The sequence below is a fragment of the Rhinoderma darwinii genome, chromosome 5 (assembly GCF_050947455.1).
Source record: "Rhinoderma darwinii isolate aRhiDar2 chromosome 5, aRhiDar2.hap1, whole genome shotgun sequence".
Lineage (NCBI taxonomy): Eukaryota > Metazoa > Chordata > Amphibia > Anura > Rhinodermatidae > Rhinoderma > Rhinoderma darwinii.
Genome location: NC_134691.1, coordinates 201,458,540 through 201,482,622, shown reverse-complemented (window position 1 = coordinate 201,482,622; position 24,083 = coordinate 201,458,540). Strand labels below are relative to the sequence as shown.

The window sequence follows — 24,083 nt, the reverse complement described above, 5'->3', positions numbered from 1 at the left end:
GAGACAATTTGACCTAAAAAAAAAAAATACTCCCTGACCCTAAGGCCTAATGCACATGAACGTGTTTTTGCGGACGCAATTCACCTGCAAATCACACGATCATTGCTTGGGAGCCTGGACCGCAAAAAGATGGGACATGTCCTACATGGGCCACATTTTGCAGTCCGGGCTTATTGAACTGACTGTACATGGCCATGTGCACGGCCCGTGATTTGTAGTCAGCCCGCGGATGACACTCACGGGCCGTGCACACCACTACGGTCATGTGCATGAGGCCTTAGTGATCATCAGACAGAATAGTCATTCATAAAATAATTCTATACATTTGCATAAGCTTGGATTTTATTTCAATAAATCATCTAGGCCTTTCTTGCACGGATCAAATGCCTCATGAATCAGCCCCAATTTTTATAGAATTTTATTATGGATTTTGAATTTAACTCCTGACTCCTATCTAATGTTCTAATTTTTTGCCAGTCACCAACTGCAAAAATTACGTTTTAGATGTTTGTCAGACAACATTGTCATGTCATTAAAATATATTCACTGTCCTACTACTGAGAAACGCCATATTTTAATTTCCTAATTTCTGACCCGTCTGAAAACAGCAGAAACGATTTACATTGTTTAACCCCTTAGTGACCACTAATACGCCTTTTTACGTCGGTCACTAATGGGCTTTAGGCTAGGCTGACGCCTTTTCACGTCAGCCTAGTCTAAGTCCTGCACGGGTCTCCCGTGCAGGCAGGAGCCGGGGCTCTGCTGTCTGATGACAGCTGAGCTCCTGCTCCAACGCCCGCGATCGAAGTTTACTTCGATCGCGGCCGTTTAACCCGTTAAATGCCGTCATCAATAGCGACCGCGGCATTTAACTTTGTTTACAGAGGGAGTGCGCTCCCTCTGTCACCCATCGGCAGCCCGTGAATGAAATCGCGGGTCTCCGATGGGGTGTCATGGCAGCCGGGGGCTTGATAAAAGCCCCCAGGTCTGCCCTGGACATATTCCTGTTAGGACGCGCCGGAGGCACGTCCTAACAGATTGCCTGTCAGATTTACACTGACAGGCAATAATGCTCTGGTATACGAAGTATACCAGAGCATTATAGCAGCGATCGGAACATCGCACAGTAAAGTCCCCTAGTGGAACTAATAAAATCAGTTATCAAAGTGAAATAAATATTATTAATAAAAAGTACAGTAAAAAAATAAATAAAACCATTTTTTTCCATAAAAAGTGGTTTTATTTAGTAAAAGTGTAAAAAAATAAAAAAAGTACACATATGTGGTATCGCCGCGACCGTAATGACTCCATTAATAAAGTTAATATGTAATTTAAACCGCAAAGTGAACACCGTAAAAAAAAAACGCAAAAAACCATGGCGAAATTGCAATTTTTTTCCATTGCCCCCCAAAAAAGTCATAATAGAAAAGAATCAATAAGTCCCATGCACCCAAAAACAGTACCATTCAAAACTACGTCTTGTCCCGCAGAAAACAAGCCCAAAAAATCACTACATTGATGGAAAAATAAAAAAATTACGGCTCTTGGAAAGCGACGATGCAAAAGCAAATAATTTTAGTTCAAAAGTGTTTTTATTGTGCAAAAGTCGTAAAACATAAAAAAAAACCTCTACATATGTGGTATCGCCGTAATCGTACCGACCCATAGAATAAAGGTAACATGTTATTTACGTCGCATAGTGAACGGCGTCAATTTAAAAACGCATAGAACAATGGCGGAATTTCAGTTTTTTTTTATAATCCCCCCCAAAAAGGTTAATAAAAGTTAATATAAAAATTATATGTACCCAAAAATGGTGCGATTAAAAAGCACAACTAATCCCGCAAAAAACAAGTCCTCATACAGCTATGTAGACGAAAAAATAAGAACGTTATAGCTCTTTGAATGCGACTATAGAAAAACGAATAAAATAGCTTGGTCATTAAGGCCTAAAATGGGCTGGTCACTAAGGGGTTAAGTCACTTTATTTTGGAGAAAGACACAGAATATAAAACTAGTCAAACAGTTCCTGTGTAAAATTCTATCAAAATTTTTGCATCCGGAATTCATATATCTTATTATCGCTTCTGCTTCATTAGTACTATATAGAATAGCACCATTTTATCAGACCTAAGCTTAACATATGTACTAAAGGCTTTAGAGAGAAAGAGAAAACTCAAGTCTGCTCATAGTAAGACTTTATGCCTCCTGTATTCGCTGTTACAGTATTGTTTCTACATTGTAGGAGCCAATGGCTGTTATTTTCATGTAACATATTTCCCCACCAGCAAATGTGTCAGGCTCCACTCCTCCTTATGTCATATCCCTTTACCTACACATAAACCTAGGTAGTGTAGGTGGTTAATATAAGCATACATTATAATTGATATAAGAGAGTAATTACAGCTAGAAATCAAGTTATCATTTTTTAGTTATCATTTTATATAGTTCCTTTGAACGCTACTCTTATTTCAGAAAATCCTGCCGACCACAACTGAACTACTAACTACATACAAAGTTGTATAGTTGTGGTCTTCCAATCATTGGTATCGTCACCCGGGGCCATGGTGGGATTGTATAAAGTTCAACACTGGGCTCTTGAATTCCTCTTTATTGTGAATGACCCATTTTTTCGGCAGCAGTGTTTGATATTATGTAAATGCCTCACACGCTCCACGACTGAGTCATGTGTCTCTTGGCAGGCTTGATTTATTGCTGCTGTATTCAGTTTCTCTATGATGAGGATCAGTGAAGGAAAGTGTCTGTAATGCACATTGTAAATGTGAAACACCTCCGATTTAGATCTGGGTTACTATTAAATCCTTCCACACAAAATTATTCTCTACTCAATGTAAATGACCTATATGATCAGATCAGAATTGATTGTAATCCCAGTTACCATATTGGGAGAGTTTAGAAAAGCCGATTTGGTCCGGATAACAGAAATATAAAAATATTGTTAGTATTCTTAGTTTTTGTTTTTATAGAATTTTCTCTTTCAATTTAAAAGAATGTCCATTAATATTTTGGATTTCTAATTGAACTCTTTATTTTTTTTTTACTATAATCTATATTAATAATTTTTATTTTACATTACGTACTTATTTTTTAGATCCACTAGGGGACTTCACTGTGCGATCTTTTGATCGCTTCTATAATGCTTTGGTATACTTAGTATACCAGAGCATTACTGCCTGTTAGTGTAAAATTGACAGGCAATCTATTAGGTCATGCCTCTGGCATGGCCTAATAGGCATAAGCCAGGGCAGGCCTGGGGGCCCTTATTAGGGCATTTGCGGGCCGCCGATCGGTGAGAGATGGAGTTTCCTCCCTCTGTAAACGATTTAAATGCCATAGTCGTTATTGACCACAACATTTAACGGGTTAAATGGCTGCGACTAAGTAAACGGTCGCTACCGTTGGAGCAGGAGCCTGGCTGTCATCCGACAGCCGAGCACCCGCTCCGGTCTACTTGGGACACCCGTGCAGGACTTAGACTAGTCTGCCGTGAAAAGGTGGTGGCCTAGCCAAAGGCCCCTTAGTGACCGCTGTGAAAAGGCGTATTGGTGGTCACTAAGGTGTTAAAGGTTTGGTTTGAGAGGAATTTACTCTCACTAAGTAGTCTTGATGCCAACTGTTTGAGGCCAGAATGGAAATGTGCTGTAAGGTGTAGGCTCTTCTGAATAGCAGAGTCTAGTGTTTTGACGATGCCTACTTGGAATCTCCAGATGAATGTGACTTTAAAGCCTTCGGGATGCCCACAGCTGATGGATCAATTTGCTTTCATAGTCTATAATGCACACCATATACCTACATATGGCACATAGAAAAAGACAGCTTGATATATTAATAGTGGCAGAGGTTTAGGGGAAGCTCAATACTTATACGTATGCATGTTATAATAAGGAAAGATAAAAATGTATCATATTATTATTTCATCTAGACTGTTGATAAGGTGTGAAATTATTAAGGAATGTCAAATATTAATATATTATACCGTGAACTGTAACTGGCAACCAGGCAGCAAGTTTAATGAACGATGCATCAGAAGTAATATAATAGCGCTGCCCGGTAGCACTGCTGCGTGGAAATCTATTGCTGTAAGAAAGGTTATAGCCAGTTATCTCTGGCTCAAATTGCTTCATAACAAGCAGTCTGGTCAGATTATTTAATGAAGCCATATGGCTGGGGACCTCAATTATGTAACATAATCCCTTTCTTTTGTTTGCTAATCTGGTATTTAAGTATTGCAAAGAGCTTTGTATATTGCAATTTAAAAGCCTAAAGGAAAATAAATCTGGAATAGGAAAAATTAAATGACCAAAAAGAGTATATGCTCAGAGGAATAGATAGTGCTATCCTTGATACTCTGTAATGATGTGAAAGAATTTACAGATTTGCATTTCCATTCCTTTTCTAGAAGTGTTAATTATATTCAGTCCATTATAGGAGGACAAATAACTTTCTTAAATAAATGCCATTCATGTCACATGTTCAATTATATTGCACCAAATATCGCAATGCAATTCCTTTTGCAACATATATAAACAATAATATTTAATATACTGAAAAAAATAACTTATGGGTCAGAAACTTAAGGCAATGTCTCAAGCATTTCAATTTAGTTTAATTAATCAGATGTAAGTATGAAGAAGTATGAGGTTTTTTTTTTAAATGTTATAGTTATTTATTTTGTATGTTTAAAATTTGTTATTAGGGAAGCCATATTGGAGGCACACACTTCCTACCTGTATTATCTATATAGACAGTGCAGCAGGGTGTGTGCTTTATGGCAGCTACAGTGAATGGCAAACAGTCTCCAGGAAGTGATACAGTCCTCTACCCCAGAAAACAGGCAATGGCAAGGGAGATACATATCCTGACTTATTTACGCCTCCAGCAGTACAATAGAGCTGTCATTTCATTTCTTGCTCTCTTATGATAATACGATAAATCTGTTCATTCTGTCTCAGTCTATACAGCAAAGCTGACGTGAGCTACAGAGCACCGTAAGAGTCAGCCATATTGTGATTGCTCTAGTGGCCAAAGTGAAAACTGTATATCTCAAGGATGGTCGCATAAAAAAGAAAAAACAGCACTAAATTTATACATTTATATTAAATACCTGATTTTAATAATATGTAGATTTCTGATGATACATTTCCTTTAAGGCAGATAAAAAATTTCCATCTGAAAATACTAGTAGGCCCTCTTTATCTAAGCAAATTTACATTAATTAGGGCTCCCTTTCCCTTCCAATTAAGTCAATGGTGTTTATTAGGAAGCCATAACTACTATAGCCTAATAATGCTATTGCCCTGGTAGTTCCACATTCTGGTTTAGTTCTCCATGCGATTAGAGTGAAACAATATAGCATCTGTTAATATGTCCAACAAATCAGCTGTTGAACTATTCTCCTTTTCTGCACAACACAGTTTCACTTGTTACACTAAAGCAAGCAATGCTGCCATTGTCACTACCGCTTGGCCCTGTAATGTAAAACTGGGAAGATTTAAGCTTTATGATTGTATCTATACACAAGACACAATCATCTACTTTGTCTTCCTAGTATTTATAATGATATACATATTGAATTGATGGCGTATCCAATGGCCTTTTTTTATGTAAAAAAGAAAAATTGAGTTTAGTTGTTTCTAAAAGATGGAAGAAAATTAGAGTATTGTCAGGCAACATCAAATGTTAGATAATGGGAAATTGTTGCGGGTTCTAAAAAGAGGCTTGTTAACATTTTCCATTGGCACAATAGTCATACAGATAGAACATAATCAAATGGGTCAGTAAGTCATGGACCCCCTTCCTTTGACTACGTCTAGTTTCTTTAATTATTTTTATTAAATTGTGCAAAAATTGCCTCCATTCTTACCCAATTTGTCAACAAGCCAAAAGAAGGAATAGGATCATGGACTAGAGCCTATCGCACCTTGTACTAAATATGTATCTGTGTCTAAATAGAATTAATCAAGCAAGCGTTAAAAGAAACGAAAAAAACAACAAAAACACAGTACATCGGCCATTCTCATCTATCCGCTCTGGTTATTAATAGCTAAAATATTTTGGTAAAAAGGCTTCGCAAGCTATTGTCCCAATTACATGATGAGATTAGCATGTAAGAAATACGATGATGATGAGTTTGTTGCTGATAATATTTTCCAGTTTTCCTTTACTGCTTGTTGTTTGTGTGGTGCTTTGTCCCTTAGGTAAGCGAAAATGGACTACATGGTCTTATTGCAGCAACTAATCAATGATTCCTATGTCTGTCACTGTTCCCAGTGCAGATTACAGCATGAGAGAGAGGCTGTTGGTCTGAAATAACCCAGATTGGCTCTCACATCACGCTTGTATGTTTTATCATTGGGAAAATATGTCAGCAGTATTTCAGTGTATGGGAAGAAATCATTTGTACAGAGTTGCCAGTTGACTTCGCAAGAGAAAAAGCAGCTATTTCATTCGATCTACCTCTTGACACAGTGGAGAATACCCTTTTTACTCTTTGTATGGAGATTGGGGGTAGTATGATCCATTACTACAAATTTGTTGGAGGAATTGTTTCCAAAATAGCATAGTAAATAAAATTATAGATATTCTTATTGTCATTATCTAAAAAAAAAACAACTGTATTTCAGGTATATTCAATATGTCTTCCTTACCTGCATTTAGTTATTACAATTTATGAACTGAATTATGAGTAGTTTAAGATTCATTCTTTTCCATATGAACTTCGTTGATATATAGTGCATGAAAATCGACTGCATTAAAGTTAAACTCCTAGTAGTAGATACAAATTAAAGCACAAATAGATTGTCGCACCAGAAACAAATATGCTTGGAAACATAAAATTAAATAACTTGATTCTGAATTACTGGGGTAGTATTGGTGAATCCTCAAATCCGGACCGTAAAAAGACATGTCCTGAGATTTTGCGATCCGGATTTGCATCCCCCACACGGATCCGTGTAAACCACGGTTGTTTGCATGGGACCATAGAAATGAATGGGTCTGCAATTTATTCACAAAAATGCGGATAAATTGCGGCCGCAAAAGCAGGGTCGTGTGCATGAGGCCTTACTCTACAGAGGTTTTTCTTGCAAATATTGACATTTTACTCCTGCCAGCGTCCCACTGCCAAGTCTCGTACCTTCTCTGGCAGCCTGTACCTCCCCCAGGCCGCTGGCGTCTGCTGGTGTCCTCTGCTCGCAGCCACAGTATTCTTAGCGTGCGCACACTCTAGCCATCACTTAGAGGGACAGAGCGAACAAAATTTAAAACACACCAATCCCTGTTGCCCCCTGGACCATTTAAGGCACCTCCACCATCTCCCTGTTGTCTGAGCAACATCAGAACAACATAGTTGTATCCTGCGAAGGTTCCTGTATGCATCTGATTCCATTCTGCTATTGCTATCTGTTGTTAGCCTGTATCCGGTTATCCATTACCAGTCTGTATCTAGTCCACTATATTTCTGTCTGTGGTCAATCCTTATGCGGTTATACATTACTGGTCTGTATCCAGTCTGCTATTGCTATCTGTGGTCAATAAATATCCGGTTATTCATTACCAGTCTGCGTCCCGTCCGTTATTGCTATCTGCTGTCAGATGGTATCCAGGTACCCGCTACCTGCCTATACCCAGCTACCCGCTACCTGCATGTGTCGAGCTACCCACTGCCTGCATGTGCCCAGTTACCCGCTATGTGCCTGTGTCCAGCTACCTGCTATGTGCCTCTGTCCAGCTACCCGCTACTTGCCTGTGTACAGCTATCCGGTATCCACCAGTGACCAGTGATCCGCAATCAGCTACCATTCTTCAAGGTACTATCTGCCAGTGCCTGTTTCTTGTCTGTTTAGCCAGCAGCTACACCGCTTGGACCAACTCAAGAGGTAGTGACATGGTAGCCTCCCCGTATAGGGGATAAAGTTTGAAGACCGGGGAAGCCACTTAGATAACACCCTTAGAGGTGGCCCTAAGTCAAACCGGTGGAGTAGCCCAGTGGGTCCACAGCCTGCTGGTCATAACAGTAAACCTACAAGGCTAATAAAAAAAATACAGAGCCAAATACTGAGTTACCTGACCCAATCTTAATATGCTTCACTACTAACCACCCTCTGTACGATCCTTTATCAAGTTATTAAACCAATTAAACCACTTTTACATGGCAGCATTTTGCTTCAAAATTAGGGAGCCAAAACGAGGAGTGGAACCTACAAAGAGAAAATATTGAAATATTTCACACCCATTCCTGGCTTTGTCTTCCAAATATTTAAAGAGGATCTGTCACTAGTTTAGTAATGCCCTATCTCCTAGCTAATCTAATAGGCGCTGTCACACTGATAATGCTTGTGAAAATTGTATCCCAAAACGTTTATTATTTTAAAAGTTATGAGCTTTTTTGTAAATATGTAAATGAGTCTTTAAAACCGGGAGGTAACAGCAGCGATTATCCTGAGGTCGAGCTGCCTCACAGCCTCCCACACTGTCCTATCAGTATGAAGCTGCTTCACACAGTGTGAGAGACTGAGACTAGAGGGAAGGGGGACCACTTCAAACAGCTATATCTCGGGGTGTGGACCACCTACAACAGTGCTTCCGGTGGCGAAAGAGGAGATTTTAATCTTTCATATGACACCAGGATTGCAGTTCTAGCTGTGACACAACCGGAGATATCACCAGATGAATGGAAGCTGTATACTATAAGATCAGGCTGTGTTGCTGGGCAGGGCAGGGGGAGAAGCTGTATGATGATTGGACAGCGTCATACAGAAAACATTACACTGCCCAGAGTGAAAAGAAAGAGTCACCTCCTATTTGGCTATTAGAGCCACATTAGCATATTTAGAAAAATGCTCATAACTTTGCAAATAAGAAACATTTTTTAAAACAAATCACACTGTAGTTATCAGCAGCAAAGCGCCTATTAGATTAGTTAGGAGATAGGGAATTAATAAACTGGTGACAGATCCTCTTTAAGCAAAATACTGACCAAAATACTGCCATGTGAAAGAGGCCGAACACACATTTGTCCCTAGTACCAGCATTCTCTCTTCATATTGCAACCTTTGACAATTGGTTGACAGCTTCTCAGAAGCTAATTCAAAAGTGACAACCAATGAGCGACAGCAATACTCTGAAAATGTAATGCTAGACCTGAAGGTAAAGACTTTCAAATAATTCAAGTATTATTCAAATTTTTTGGGTGACACAGTTATTTAATACCCATATCATTCAGGTCAAAAACAAAATGCCCCCTTAAAGGTAACAACTGGTTACTCCGCTTTTAGTAGCAGTAAATACTACTAAAAGCTTTATATAATTTGATATACGCCTCGGACTTCGCTGTTGGGGAAAATGAACCATACCTCTTTGTACAACTGCTTTAATTGAAACACTCGGGGTGATTTTTGTGCCTAAACTTTTTGTTCCAGGCCCTACCAAAGCATCTCTTTGGGTTCAAGTCAGGACTTTGACATGGCTAATACATCCTCCTTGTTTCTGATGTAGTGTTTTATGTTTTTGATCAGTATTTAGGCTGTGTAAGCAATTATACTAGTGCTTTGGCTTATGGAGTGGTGGCGAGACACTGTCCTTAAAAATTTTCTTTGATGATTCCAAGTTGTCCAAGTTCAGAGGAACGACATTACACTTTCACCTTCAAGTTTGCTTGTTGGTATGATGTTCCTGCTACATTTCATGGAAATAATAACTATTGGTCAAAGTCTTATCCTTTTGGATACAAGGAATCTTACAGTAAAGCATTGTGCACCCAGTTATTAACCCCTTTACGACCAAGGACGGATATATCCGTCCCATGCAGGAGCTTGGATATATGTATACGGATGGATATATCCATCCTCTGACCGCGTGGGTACTGCCACTGTACCCACACGATCAGCAGCAGAAGCACGACTGTTATACACAGCCTGGCTCAGGCCCCAACTGCCGGAATCTAAGAGCTCTCCGATTCCGTCAGTTTAACCCATTAGATGCCGCTGTCAATAGCGACAGCGGCATATAATGTGTTTGACAGAGGAAGGGAGCTCCCTTCGTCACCCCATCGGTGCCCTCTCAAAAATCACCTTGCCCCTGAAAAATCAAGCCCACATACAGCCACATGGAAAAATAACAAAGTTACGGCTCTTGGAATGCAAAAACAAGTACATTTTTTCGAAAAGGGTTTTTATTGTGCAAACGTAGGCAAACATATAAAACCTATATATATTTGGTATCCCCGTAATCGTGCTGACCCATTGAATAAAGGTAACATCAATATATTATATGCATCCAAAAATGGTGCAATTGAAAAATACAACTCGTCCCGCAAAAAACAAGCCCTTATACCGGCTATGACGACGGAATAAAAAAAAGTTACGACTCTTGGAATGCGACCGTGAGAAAACAAAAAAGAATCCTTGGTCATTAACGTGCAAAAAGGCCTGGTCATTATGGCGTTAAAGGGGTATATATACCCTATTATGAATCCTCTGTCTCTTGGTCAGGGTGGAGAGTTGCTACAAAGATTATCTCTCCCTCTGGTGGACCTGTCCTGTCCTAGATTACACATATAACCCATTGATTTGAATGGACACTGTGAATGGGCTATCCAGACAGGTGATAGATAGATAGATAGATAGATAGATAGATAGATAGATAGATAGATAGATAGATAGATAGATAGATAGATAGATAGATAGATAGATAGATAATTTAAAAAAAACCTTTAACCCAGTGGATTTTAAAGCAGTTTGTTTCTGATATAAATTATTTAGTAACAATTTGTAAAAAGAAAAAGAAAAATCTTAGTAATGGTCCCAACCAAAGCTAAAAGTGTTTTAATGCAATTTCACAAATGTTTCAGGCAAACAATGATGCATACAATCATTTTATCTGATAGTAATGCAGCACAAAATACATTTACAATTCCCCTAAACCCCTGAGGGAATACTGTGAATCAGCACTAGATGTGTCTGGAGTCTCTTATGCTAATGGGTTTAGAAATATTATTCTAATATACCTTGAAACTTCCATCATGTCCTTAGAGGGCATTACATATGGTTGGAGATGTGACTGTTCTGGGTAATAAAAGACAATAATATATGTAAAAATAAGACCTTTCTTAAAGGCATACATCATTTACAGTTATAATGGCATCAGCCTAATTATTCAGGACTTATAAGGAGTATTAATTCACAGTCCTAAAGGGAAATAATAAAAATATAGACCCCCGTCGTTCATATTTACTAGCACCTTGGAGAATTGGCACCCTGTGAAAAAACACAGTTGATTGGGATGTATTTGGATAGACATGTTCTAGGCTAAAGCCATCTGTTCATGGTGTAACTTAATAAGACGTTAAAATGACTTGTGTGGCTTTCAGAGAACAATTCTTTTGAAAACTGCTGTGTCTTCTGACTGGTTATAAATAGACTACTGCCTATCGTACATGAGTAGAGATAGGAGCTAAAAGGAAGAGGGTGAGGGTGACCTTATGTACTGTAGCTATAAAAAGAAATTATATTTCATCAGAACCAAATCCTTGGATAATCCGAGGGAATCCCTATTGTTTCAGTGGACTCTGGCTAAAATCCTAGTTGCTCCTTCCTGTCAAAACATCAAGTAAGAGGCTCAGTTGTGAGACTGTGTGCCATGCACTTAAACTATTGGGGACCAGGATGGACATTAAGTGTTTATTTCAGGACAGAATACATCATTATTTTTTATTTACTTTTACAATGAAGATAGAATATATGTAATGGCCACATTCTCGTCAACCGTTTCCCTCTTCCACCGCCTTATACTTACCGCTCCCCGGTCCATGCTGCCTTTGGCCTTGCTCGCCGCCGCTCTCCTGCCTTTCCCCTTCAGGCCACTAGAGCACATGCTGATTGGTCCTTTTTTAAAGGGCCAGTGTGCGCCATTCACTCAGCTTATCCAGATACTTAAGGTTCCCTTCCCTATTGCTCTATGCCTGAGCAATTAGGTTCCATACTCTAGCATGCAAGTTTTATTCTACTGAGACTTGTATTTGGATTATCTGTTACCGGCCCTACCTGCACTGGACTTTGCCACCTGCCCTGACCATTTGTCTGTAAACTGTGTGCCGCCTGTCCTGACCTCTGGCTTTGCTAATCGTGAGTAAACTTATGCTGCCTATCCTGACCTAAGCTAATACCAGACTCTGCATCTTGCCTGCTGTTATTGTACTTCGCCTGTCTACATCGGTCATTACCAATGGAGTATACTCTGGGGGTAGTGACCTGGGTATACTAGCAGCCAAGCCCACATCTCCATATGGAGGTTGAAGGGTGAACACCTAGCTATCCCTTAGACTCTGCTGTCTAATACATTGGCAACACTATGAGTCCGCACCGTCCTCTATAGGCCCTGTGTCCCTACTTTTACAGGCCCCCTGACAATATATATATAAAAGAAAAAAATTCACAATGTCAAAGTTCACATAAAAACAAATATACTTCTCACACAAGAAATTACATATTAACAAATGAAGCATGCAGGGTAATTTACAAAATGCTTGTCCTAATATATAGATTTATATCATGCATAGAATAATATGTATATCTCCAGATTCCTCTCCTATGTTAATTAGAAATCAAAGCTTAAGGCATGGGTTAATTTGCATTGGAATGATGGTGCTTGTTGAAAGGTACAGAATAAAATATTTATAGTTCCCATCTAGATTCTTGGCTCATGTGCAAAATACTGTAGATTTATTGTGATTAAAAGGAAGAAAAGACACAAAAATGTCATAGAAATAGTTAGGACAGGATAAAAATAGCAAAACGTATAAATGTACATGCATTTGATCCATCATATTGTTAAATATTTTGTGTTTTACATATTGTAGATAGAGAGATAGATAGCACACAAAAAAAAATGGTGACAGCACACTGCGAACACCAATGTCACCTAAACTGCTAAATATAAATAAATATGCATTGCTGCTAAATCTACTTATAGTAGAGAGGTTCTTAGTGCACATTTTTCATCAAAAAGTGTTTGCCCACCTGCCACGACAAGGCGTCCTTCATAGGTTGGGACCTACTCTGCACATACACCCAGAGCTGGGACTAAGCCTACATATATCTTGGGGATGGTTGGAACCAGCACTCCTCCTATTCTGCCCTGGGTGATTTTAATTAGTTTAGTGCTGGTTCCTACCATCCCCAAGTATATGTAGGCTTAGACACAGTTCTGGGTGTATGTGCAGTGTAGGGCCCCAGCTATGGAGGACGCCCTGTCGTGGCAGGTGGGCAAACACTTTTTGATCAAAATGTGCACTAAGAACCTCCCTATTTGTAAGTAGATTTAGCAGTAATGCATATTTATTTATATTTAGTGGCTTAGGTGGCATTAGTGTTCGCAGTGTGCTGTCGCCATTTCTTTGTCTGCTGTATATTTGCAGTCACAGGTGTTCTTGCACCTGCATACACGTTTTGTATCATTTTGTTGGAATGTGCTGTTCAAACGTTTGTGTTGCTTATGTGATTCATATATGTGGGGTTAGTGACTGCCTCAATTTTTTGTTCTTGCACTCCGCCCATTCTGTCTGGGGTGATTTGAATTAGTTTAATGCTGGTCCCTACCATCCCCAGATATATATGTAGGCTTAGTCCCAGTTCTGGGTGTATGTGCAGAGTAGGTCCCCACCTATGGAGGACGCCTTGTCGTGGCAGGTGGGCAAACACTTTTTGATAAAAAATGTGCACTAAGAACATCCCTATTGTAAGTAGATTTAGCTGTAATGCATATTTATTTATATTTAGCAGTTTAGATGACATTAGTGTTCGCAGTGTGCTGTCGCCATTTTTTTGTCTGCTGTATATTTGCGGTCACAGGTGTTCTTGCACCTGCATACACGTTTTATATCATTTTTTTGGAATGTGCTGTTCAAACTTTTGTGTTGTTTAGATAGATAGATAGATAGATAGATAGATAGATAGATAGATAGATGATAGATAGATAGATAGATAGATAAATAGTTATATAGTGATCATTATTTTTTTAAATACAGATGACTGGCAACAGATGGGTAGCTTGTATCTCCTGGGCCTCAATGCAAAATCTGTAACAGAGAATCCATCAACTGACATGTGTCATTTATAGTAATGCTATCAACTTATGTGCCAAAGGGGCCTTTGGCCCCCAAGGCCTGGACCTGACTGCAACCTCTGTATCTAATAGCTACACCACTGACTAGTGGCCAATGACACCAGTTGCAGATGCTGATTATTTATGAATTGCCAAACGCTTTAAAATCACCTCATTGCAGACCCAAACGAAAAAAATATTGTAAAACTAGTAGTATATTTCTATTGTGGCCTTTACAGAAATACTGAATTTAATCTATTTTGCCACCATTTGCTGCGCAGTTTAACACAATCTATTGTTCGTAAAATTATTTGCGACTGGAGAGAAACTGTAGTATTACTCACTAAGACAAAAAGTCCAATATAATGTCTACCACCATGATCACTACTTTAATTCCTGCGGAAAAGCTAACCTTGCCAGTTCACAGTTCCCTAGCTGTATGCACATTTCCACCTTTTTTTCTTATTTTGTACATTTCATCCCCAATGTCGACCATTTATACTCCCAACTTATGCTACATTTACACTCAGCAATAATCGTTCATTGAAATTAAATGTGCATAGATAAAAATTATTGTACAAATTAGTGGTTTTAGTAAATTTGCATTCGCAATATATGAATAATAATTGCACTTATTGAACTGTCCATCAGATACTTGCAATGGTTTTTCAAACCATTTATTATTTCTTGGTGGTTTGAAATATTACTATATGTAAATGGACGCTGTTGTGGCTTTATGGGTAGAGACTCCCTGACCTGTTCTCTACCATGCCCCTATGTGACTTATTGTCTGTGACCACGACAGTTAGGTATGGTAGGAGACTAGACTCCATGGTCACTTAGACCGGAAGTGATGTCATTTGATTGACAGATGTAGACAGGTGAACATAATTTGGAACAGATTGGGCCATCATACAGGAAAATGACTGCAATCATGTTACATATGTTCAATTTTTTTTTTTTGTCACATAACTAAGGCTTTAACCATTACCAGTGGTAGTTTTACATCTCTGGAGCTTATGAGCATAATATGCCTTGCACCTTTGGCTCTCCTATAAATAAGTAGAAACTCAAACAGTAAAGTAATCGTCTAGTGGATGATCAAGAGGAGCTACTTTACATGAATATAAGTATTGAATGGAGACCACAGCATCAACTATAATTCATTCCTGACCATGGACAGAAGGCACCCTGTAGGGCCTTTTGGACGGCATGTTACTAACCGTGAAAACTATTGTTGGTACAGCATGTCAATCCGCACTAGTTAGCTCTATTCACAAGGAGCAATCGTGGGTAATGTATGGGGATGAATACGCCCATATGCCTGTTAACACAGGGAGATGTGCGGCCGACTAGCGAACATTTTACGGTTTGCATAAAAGAAGCGATCAGTCAATAAATGAGCGTTCGATGGTTAATCAGCTGATACTTGCCCTGTTTATACATATGAGCACTCATTCAACCGACCTTGTAAAAGGGCTTTTAACCACAGGGCCGCCCATAGGCAAGTGCCTCTTTTGCCTAATGGAAAATCTGAGCCTCTACAATTAAACCTATATATAATTTTCTAGAGACTGTGTAGTATAGCTAAATTGCTCATATAGACTCTTAATTGAAAATCTCCACTGAGAATGATAGCTCACATATCACAGACTTTAGATCTCATATTATTTCAGCTTACAATGACGCGTCATAATACTATGGACAGCCTCATATATGTAACTCCTACATTTCTTACAGAAAGTATCTGTTTTACCTGGAGTTAGTACCAAAATGTTATGGCAATTATTCTGAACTGTCCATATAACTCCTGAATACATATACCAATCAGCCATAACATTAAAACCTCCTGCCTAATATTGTGTAGGACACCCTTGTGCCACCAAAACAGGTCTGATCTGTCAATGCATGGACTCCACAAGACCTCGGAAAGTGTCCTGTGATATCTTTTGGCAAGATGTTTGCAGCAGTTCCTTTAAGTCCTGTAAGTTGTGTGGTGGAGCCCCCATAGATTGGACATGTTTTTGCAGCATATCCCACAGATGCGCCATCGGATTGTGGGGTAATATACCCCAATTTACTGAGAACTGTTGCTTTATATGCTTTATTGTATTTTGGGCCCTCCGTGGCATTGTAAATAGTATGCAGGTATAAAAGTGTACTGTACCTTTTAGATGGGCTGTTGTCCACGGTTATCTGCTGGTTTTGTGCCTTTTTTTTCACCACTAGGTGGTGTCCAGACAGTGGTCAGTCGGACCACTGTGTATATTGTGCTGTGCGCCATTTTGGGACGGAGATTAGCCCTCAGGGTGGAGCTTAGTGCCAGGGATGGAGCTTAGTGTATAAAACAGAAGAGAGCCCACCAAACAGTGTTCAGAGTGCAGACTAAGGCCCATGAAGTAACAAATCTGTGCAGAAGGTGTAAGGAATTGGGATGAAGTGCAGTGCTGATAGAGATAGAAGCAGGGATATGCTGCTGATGGTGCCAAGCTGCTGAGAGAAGTGAGGCTACAAATGAGTGAGAGGCAGAGAGAGACGGAGAGAGCTCTGACTGAGGAAGCTGCTTTTGGAGGTAGACACGTCAGCTATGCTGGTTGGGACTCTGGCTGGACCATGACTACAAGAAGGGCGAGGCGCTGAGACTGCAAGCTGGGCAGTGACCAGAGTTCAGAGAGAAGCCAGGAGGACCAACCGGATAGAGACTGGAACAGAGGAGCCTAGAGGAGACTAGTGAGAACAGGACTAGACTGCATCCATTGTTGGGCCTGTAGCGGCAGCAGGTCCTTAAGAGTGAGCTGTGGTGGGGTGGCAGCCCACGCTGTACGGAGAGATAGCCAGGCAGTTACAATAGGAACGTAAAGGGAACATTCAGACATGTCATAAAGGGATGTACCTGCAGTAGTCAGCATAGTGCAAGGCTAAGGGAAGAGACGCTCCCAAATTAGACAAACAGAGGTCTGTGAATCATCAACCAGCAACCACCATCTCAAGGAGCACTAGGCCCGAAGTGAAGCAGCAAGCAGCCACCATTTTGTGGTCTTCTAGGCCTGAATTGCCAGACCAACGCCTGTATCAAGGAGGGTCACCCTTGGCCATTTCTGTGACAAATATACAGCTAACCAGCCAACATATGCCCATCTGAACCATTGCATTTAAGACTATGCCTCTCAGAGGTTACTAAGAAGAATAGTTGTAATTGTTTTCTGTGGCCATGTGTGACGTTTACCACTGGTCTAAAAGCACATACAAGTTTTGCCATCCCTCCTGTCTTTGTACCATCTATTCACCGAACCAACCTGCCCCTGGCCCTATACCATCTAGAGCACGAACACCTAACAGGCCATCAAGAAACTTGTTCTCTTTGTTATGTTATTCAAACCATTTCTAAACTCTCTCTGCCGTGTGGCAGGGCGAATTATCCTGCTGTAAGAGGCCGCTGCCATTAAGCAATACCGATCTTAAATCAAAATGTTCATCAGTGACAAAACCGACATCAGCATGGCACTATATATCCGCCTTTGTTTTATTTGTGATAGCCGGGTGGACTAAAACATCTAGTACCGTCCGTATACTACCTATACTACCTATATTACCTCAGACTACATTGAATTTATTTTGTGAATTGAAAAACAAATTCATCATAATTGCTTTTGCTTAAAGAATACTTATATGCCTATATTTCCCTTCAACGAGTACATCCCTCTATTGTCTGAATGCAGCTCATCACGGCTAACTAAAAATTCACTAATCGCAAAACCTCAGCAATGACTGGCGGATTCTCAACGCTATGATTTCTGTTGCAACATACAATCACACATATGCATGAGTACATACACACTCTTTCTGTCCCCAACCTTCATTAACTAAATGTAGTGAATAAACCTCTGCTTCTCAGTTAAATCCGATCGGCCATGGATTTCCTGCTTAATGCTAAAACCCAAGCGACCCATTTTCCTTCAGCAGATAGTTTGCCAAAATTGGGACCGACTGAACAAAAAATCCCCAAGCCTGCTGAAAGAGGACTATTTTTATAAGTGGTTCTTACAGCAGAAAAGATTAAAAATCTGCTGAGCATCTATAATAATTTATACTATGTGCTAGCAGAAGAATATGGATATAAAACTCTTAGCCCCATCAGTATGAGATTGGCTTGAAAGGTATTATTCAGCATTTACCACTAGAGTAAAGGGAGTCAATCTGGACATGATTTCCTAAACCGCTTGAATGACAGAATGGACAGAACTACATTGCTTCGTAATCTGATGCAGAGTCCCATACGTACTTAAAGTACTTAAGGGCCAGCTGTATAATCTTCCACCAGTACTAAGATACAGCCCAAATAAAATATGAGATTTTACGCCACAAAAAACTACCGTCTGCAAGAAGACAAAGGCTATGTTCACACGGAGTATTTTGGGGGAGGAATATCTGCCTCAAAGCTCCAAACGGAATTTTGAGGCAGATATTCCTCCCCCAAAATACTCCGTGTGAATAGCAATGATCGCGCCGTTTTTCGCCCGCGGCCATTGAGCGCCGCGGGCAGAAAACACGCTTTCTCCTGCCTCCCATTGAAGTCAATGGGAGGTCGGAGGCGGAAGCGCCCGAAGATAGGGCATGTCGCTTCTTTTTCCCGCGAGGCAGTTTTACTGCTCGCGGGAAAAAGACGCCGACGCCTCCCATTGAAATCAATGGGAGGCGTTCTCGGGCCGTTTCTGCCGAGTTTTGCGACGCGGTTTCCGCGTCAAAAAACTCGGCAAAAGACCCCGTGTGAACATAACACCCATTCAGTGCCCACACTATTAACATGCATCGTCTTATCATGTATAATCATGGCACAGGAATATCACTTCTTCTGGATACACGGTATGGTTTATCATGTTGCATAAACTACAGATAACTCATCCATTTCACATACTGACAAACAAATATTTAACTATTCTGGACTATAATTTATGCAGAGTTACATTTTTAGTCATGGGTGATATTAGCGCCCTATGGCAGCTTTGACACATATTAATGAATGTACATAATGAATGGAGAAGAAGCGCTGCTTGTAGAAAATACTATATAGCAGGCACAAATATCCACTGATGTATATAAAATGAACTAGTATATAAATTATATCTATGTGCGTGTCTCATGGGCTTTGTATTTGCGTCCAAAACCAACATTTATTTGATTCTTCAATATTTTAATTAAAATAGTTAAAAAATATTGTCTTAAACCTCTTTTACACAAGCATATTTTCTATCACATTCATACTTATTTCATGAGTATTTTCAATTATTCTTTTAAAGTCAAAACCACCAGTAAAAATATAATTGAAAATGTATTTTTATCTTTTTTGCATCCACTTCTGATATTTAGCTTAAAAAAAAAATGCATGAAAAATAAATAGGTGTGATCAAGGCCTTAGATCCATATTTTAGGTGCGTAAAACAAAGCGAACGCTAATCTATGATGATATATATATATATATGTACATATTTTAAAAACGCTGCATGTGCTACTTTAATTCGTTTTGTGGATAAATAAACGATCATTGAAGCCTATGAAGAGTTTTCAGAATATGGATGTATCTGTATGTCCTCTGACAGTCCTGTTTTTTTTTAAAGGGAATGTCTTATGTAATTCCTTAGAAAGCAGCCTATCAGAATTTTGGATCTGAGATACAGATGCAATACTGACAACATACTGATATAACACGATCTGTAATACGGATGTACCACTGCCACACAATGCAGATTTGGTCAGTATTTTACATACGTATTTTTAACCCAAAAACAGGAGTGCATAGATGAAAGAGAAGTAAAAATGTTTCTATTATACCTTTTCTGTGTTTATGTTCTACTGCTGGTTTCGTCATTAAAACGGATGCAAAATTCTGATCAAATCTGCACTATGCGATAGCAGCCTTACACTCCATTCTACCTCTATATGATAAAAAAAATACATGCAATTCTATGCAATAAGTTTTACTACAGCTGCAAATAACAATAAAGTATAAAGATATGGAAATAGTGTCATGATTTGATGTGCCTCTCTTTCAGAGATACTACTCTACATGTTCTCAGTGTCCTTGAACGCTTACATTCCTTGACAATGCAACCCAAAATTATCCTACTGATCCCGGCATTGGTATGTGCTCACATGACTTAGTGTATTTAGCACGGCACTGTATGTCGCTTGTGTTTACATTGTGTCTGCTGGATGATAAGTATACATAGTAAGCACAGTGTGTCGCACTTGAGAAAATGTCACAGGGTAGAATAACTTTGGTAATATGACTGCATAAGATTTTACCATATATTCAGCTATATCTATGTTATATTTAAGGATTTGTAAATTGTATATGCTTTTAGCTTGGGCTAGGTAAATCCAGACACATGTGAGTGCATTATATTATTGAAGATAGATAGATAGATAGATAGATAGATAGATAGATAGATAGATAGATAGATAGATAGATAGATAGATAGATAGATAGATAGATAGATAGATAGGATGGATAGATATGAGATAGATAGATAGATAGGAGATAGATATATAGGAGATAGATAGATAGATAGATAGATAGATAGATAGATAGATAGATAGATAGATAGATAGATAGATAGATAGATAGATAGATAGATAGATAGATAGATAGATAGATAGATAGGATGGATAGATATGAGATAGATAGATAGGAGATAGATATATAGGAGATAGATAGATAGATAGATAGATAGATGATTAGATAGATAGATAGATAGATAGATAGATAGATGAGATGGATAGATAGATAGATAGATAGATAGATAGATAGATAGATAGATAGATAGATAGATAGATAGATAGATAGATAGATAGATAGATAGATAGATAGATTAGATAGATGTGATGGATAGATATGAGATAGATAGATATGAGATAGATAGATTGATACGAGATAGATAGATATGAGATAGCGAGATAGATAGATATGAGATAGATAGATAGATAGATAGATAGATAGATAGATAGATAGATAGATAGATAGATAGATAGATAGATAGATAAACTAGGTTTTGAGAAAACTCAGTGTCCGTCATACTTATATTATAATACAACATGATACTACAACTTTCTGCTCTCTGAAGCATGTTCATTAATCCAGCATAGTGACATCAATCTCTTTCCCATCATTCCATGTGCAAACATGTACTATCTAATCTATCTATCTATCTATCTATCTATCTATCTATCTATCTATCTATCTATCTATCTATCTATCTATCTATCTATCTATCTATCTATCTATCTATCTACCTACCTATCTATCTATCTATCTATCTATCTATCTATCTATCTATCTATCTCCTATATATCTATTGATTCATCTACTTTCTGTATACTAGTCTTGGAACCGCATAAAATAGTACATAATATATGGATATATGTTCAGGATTATTACAGTCATGCATGTATCTGCGTCGTCATGCTCCATACATTAAGACTTTTCAATTCCAGAAATAGTTGTGATAAATTCTTTAGTAGTGAGCGCCTCTAAAATGAAGTGGTAAAATATATCCCCAATTTTCAGACACTCAACATTGAGGAAGGCACAAAAAAATCATTGTTTAATGGAAACCTATGTCCATACAAGAAAGCCTTTCATTACAAGTGAAAGAGCAAAAATTCGAACCCATTAGCTGCTCTTCCAGTTAACAATGTCACTCTTATTTGTTAAACAAAACAGCCAAATGTCCATCTCTCAATTAAGACTATTCACATCTGTGACCAGATCCGTCCTGTGTGACCCATGAACATTTGGGGCCCTCCGAATGTTTCTCATACAACGATTTTCCATTCAATTCAGAAGTTTGCTTGATGCATATTTCATTCCTAATCATCTAATTGAGGTGATTAACAAGTATAGTGTTTGTGCCGGAAGAACTCATCCTGAATGTTCATCGCTCTGTGACCTATGTACCAGACACTTCTGCGCAGGTGAAAATCCCAAAGCCAAGAAGTGTTCTGACCTTTTTTATGTTGTAATTATTCTTGTATTAAATAATATTATTTCTGCATAGCAAAACATTATTACTGGGTATTTTATGTGTGCATATCATTCACACCAGAAAGCATAAAATATTAATATTGCACTTGACAGACATATCGTATACAACTTTAAGAGGGCGACACGAGCAATAGAACAATACCTTTGTATGAATAATGATGGTAATAATGATAGTAGTTGTGCTATTACTTTTAATAATTGCCTACAAAATGTAGCTAAAAAGGACACATTTGCACAATTGGCCTAGAGCATCTCCATAAAGAATACAGAATGAATAGAGAATACACAATGAGCCACAACTAGGGCACATTCTGCTAGGGTGAGATCTAGTGGGGCAGAAATGAGTTTGAACATTAAACTTGAATGGGAGTCAGTTTCCCGTGTAACAGGAGGATATGGACATTACTGTAGTTAATCTCCCATTGTTAATAAGGTGGTATCAATAAATGAAAAACAAATAAAATTTTGCCAAAATATTACACCCAATTATAACATTGTGGAAATGACGGGACCAACAGAGAGCTAAGAAAAGGCTTCATAACATGAAATATACCAAAGTTTCCACTTAAAATGAAAGCGTTTGTGTAAGAGCCATAACTCTGGCCATTCATAAAAACGTAATTGCAGCGTTGTGTAAGCAGCCACTAGTGATCCAAGCATATTAACCAATTCACTGTCAGGCAGGCCTGACCCACAGCACGTCAGCTACTCAAAATTCTAAATCTTTTTGCCGAGAATATAAAATGTGTCATTTCTCGTTAATGGTATTTAGTCGTCCTTTTAGTTATCTCATTTACATATAATTCAGGTGCAATATAATAACATAGACCAGTTACCTGAACATTTTACATGTCCCATATAAACAATTTCTTAATCCAGTGATCTGTCAATCTGCAATTCATGCATTTAATCTAGACATACAATGGTTCGAGGATCCTGCTTCACATACTGTAGACAGGTAAGCTACTAATACAGAACAACCGGCATGCCCTCAGTTAACACTTTCATGAAGTGCGGCGCATATAGTGAGCAACTCTTTTTTTATATTGCATTTTACACACAGTGGCTGTATAGTATGCATACATATAAGAACACATCAAGGTAGCGGCGTATAGGCACACATCATAAAGTATAGGCTGATAGATAAAACTGATACCCCAAGCTGAACATGTCACTGACAGATACGAGAACTATATTGAGCACCAACCTTCACCTCCACTGAAAGCTCAGCCAGAGTTCCTGAACAATGCTCTTTCTTCTGCACGCTCACAGTGAGTGCGGCCCTTCTATGTGTCTTCTGATTCCAACTGAGGACAGATGGCCAGGAGCCCTGAGCCTCGCTGGAATGAGGCAAAGCTTTGCTTTTTTTTTTCTCCTCTTGCTTAGCCCCTGGCAGATAAGCCTGAGTCAGGCACAGTGAGCTCACACCACCCCCTCCACCAATCATTTCAATTAGTGCCACATGAGAGGAGCTTCTGCCCAAAATCTTCTTAGGAAAGGGCCAGAGGGCAGGGCAATCTCCTTTGCTCAACAATGACCAGAAGCAGCTATAAATATAATGAACAAAGGCTCTGTCAGGGCTGAGAATGTGATGTCCTAATCCCATAGAGCACTACAGCAGGCACACAGTGAGCAGCAGATCTGTCTCATACTGTACTCCGACTGAAAGAGCTCTTGTGTAATCCATAAGGAAGACTATCAAGAATCTGTACATTTAAGATGCTCTTCTAGGAGCTATTAATGACAGGATGACTGTGGCTTTGTACACTCCTCTCAGCCTCCTGAAATCATCATTTACTGGTACATTGCACTGGTTTCCTCAGCATCACGTTCTATCTCCTGTTGATGACGTCATCGGCCCCGCTCCTTTACCGTACACACATGTTTACCATGCCATCAAATCATTCCGCAAGCTTAATTA

At 39.0% G+C, this 24,083-nt stretch overlaps 1 protein-coding gene across 9 annotated transcripts in view; it reads right to left on the bottom strand.

Annotated features, from left to right (window-relative positions):
• The window catches only part of LOC142651776 (poly(rC)-binding protein 3-like), a 709,653-nt gene that overhangs the window by 155,353 nt on the left and 530,217 nt on the right, over positions 1-24,083 (bottom strand). Inside the window, exon 1 of one of the 9 annotated variants that reach the window (XM_075826858.1) lies at positions 23,370-23,596. The exons of the other annotated variants lie outside the window; for them this stretch is intronic. The gene's annotated coding sequence lies outside the window, so the exon portion shown is untranslated. Of the gene's footprint in view, positions 1-23,369; positions 23,597-24,083 lie in introns of those variants that run through there. 9 annotated transcript variants of the gene reach the window in all.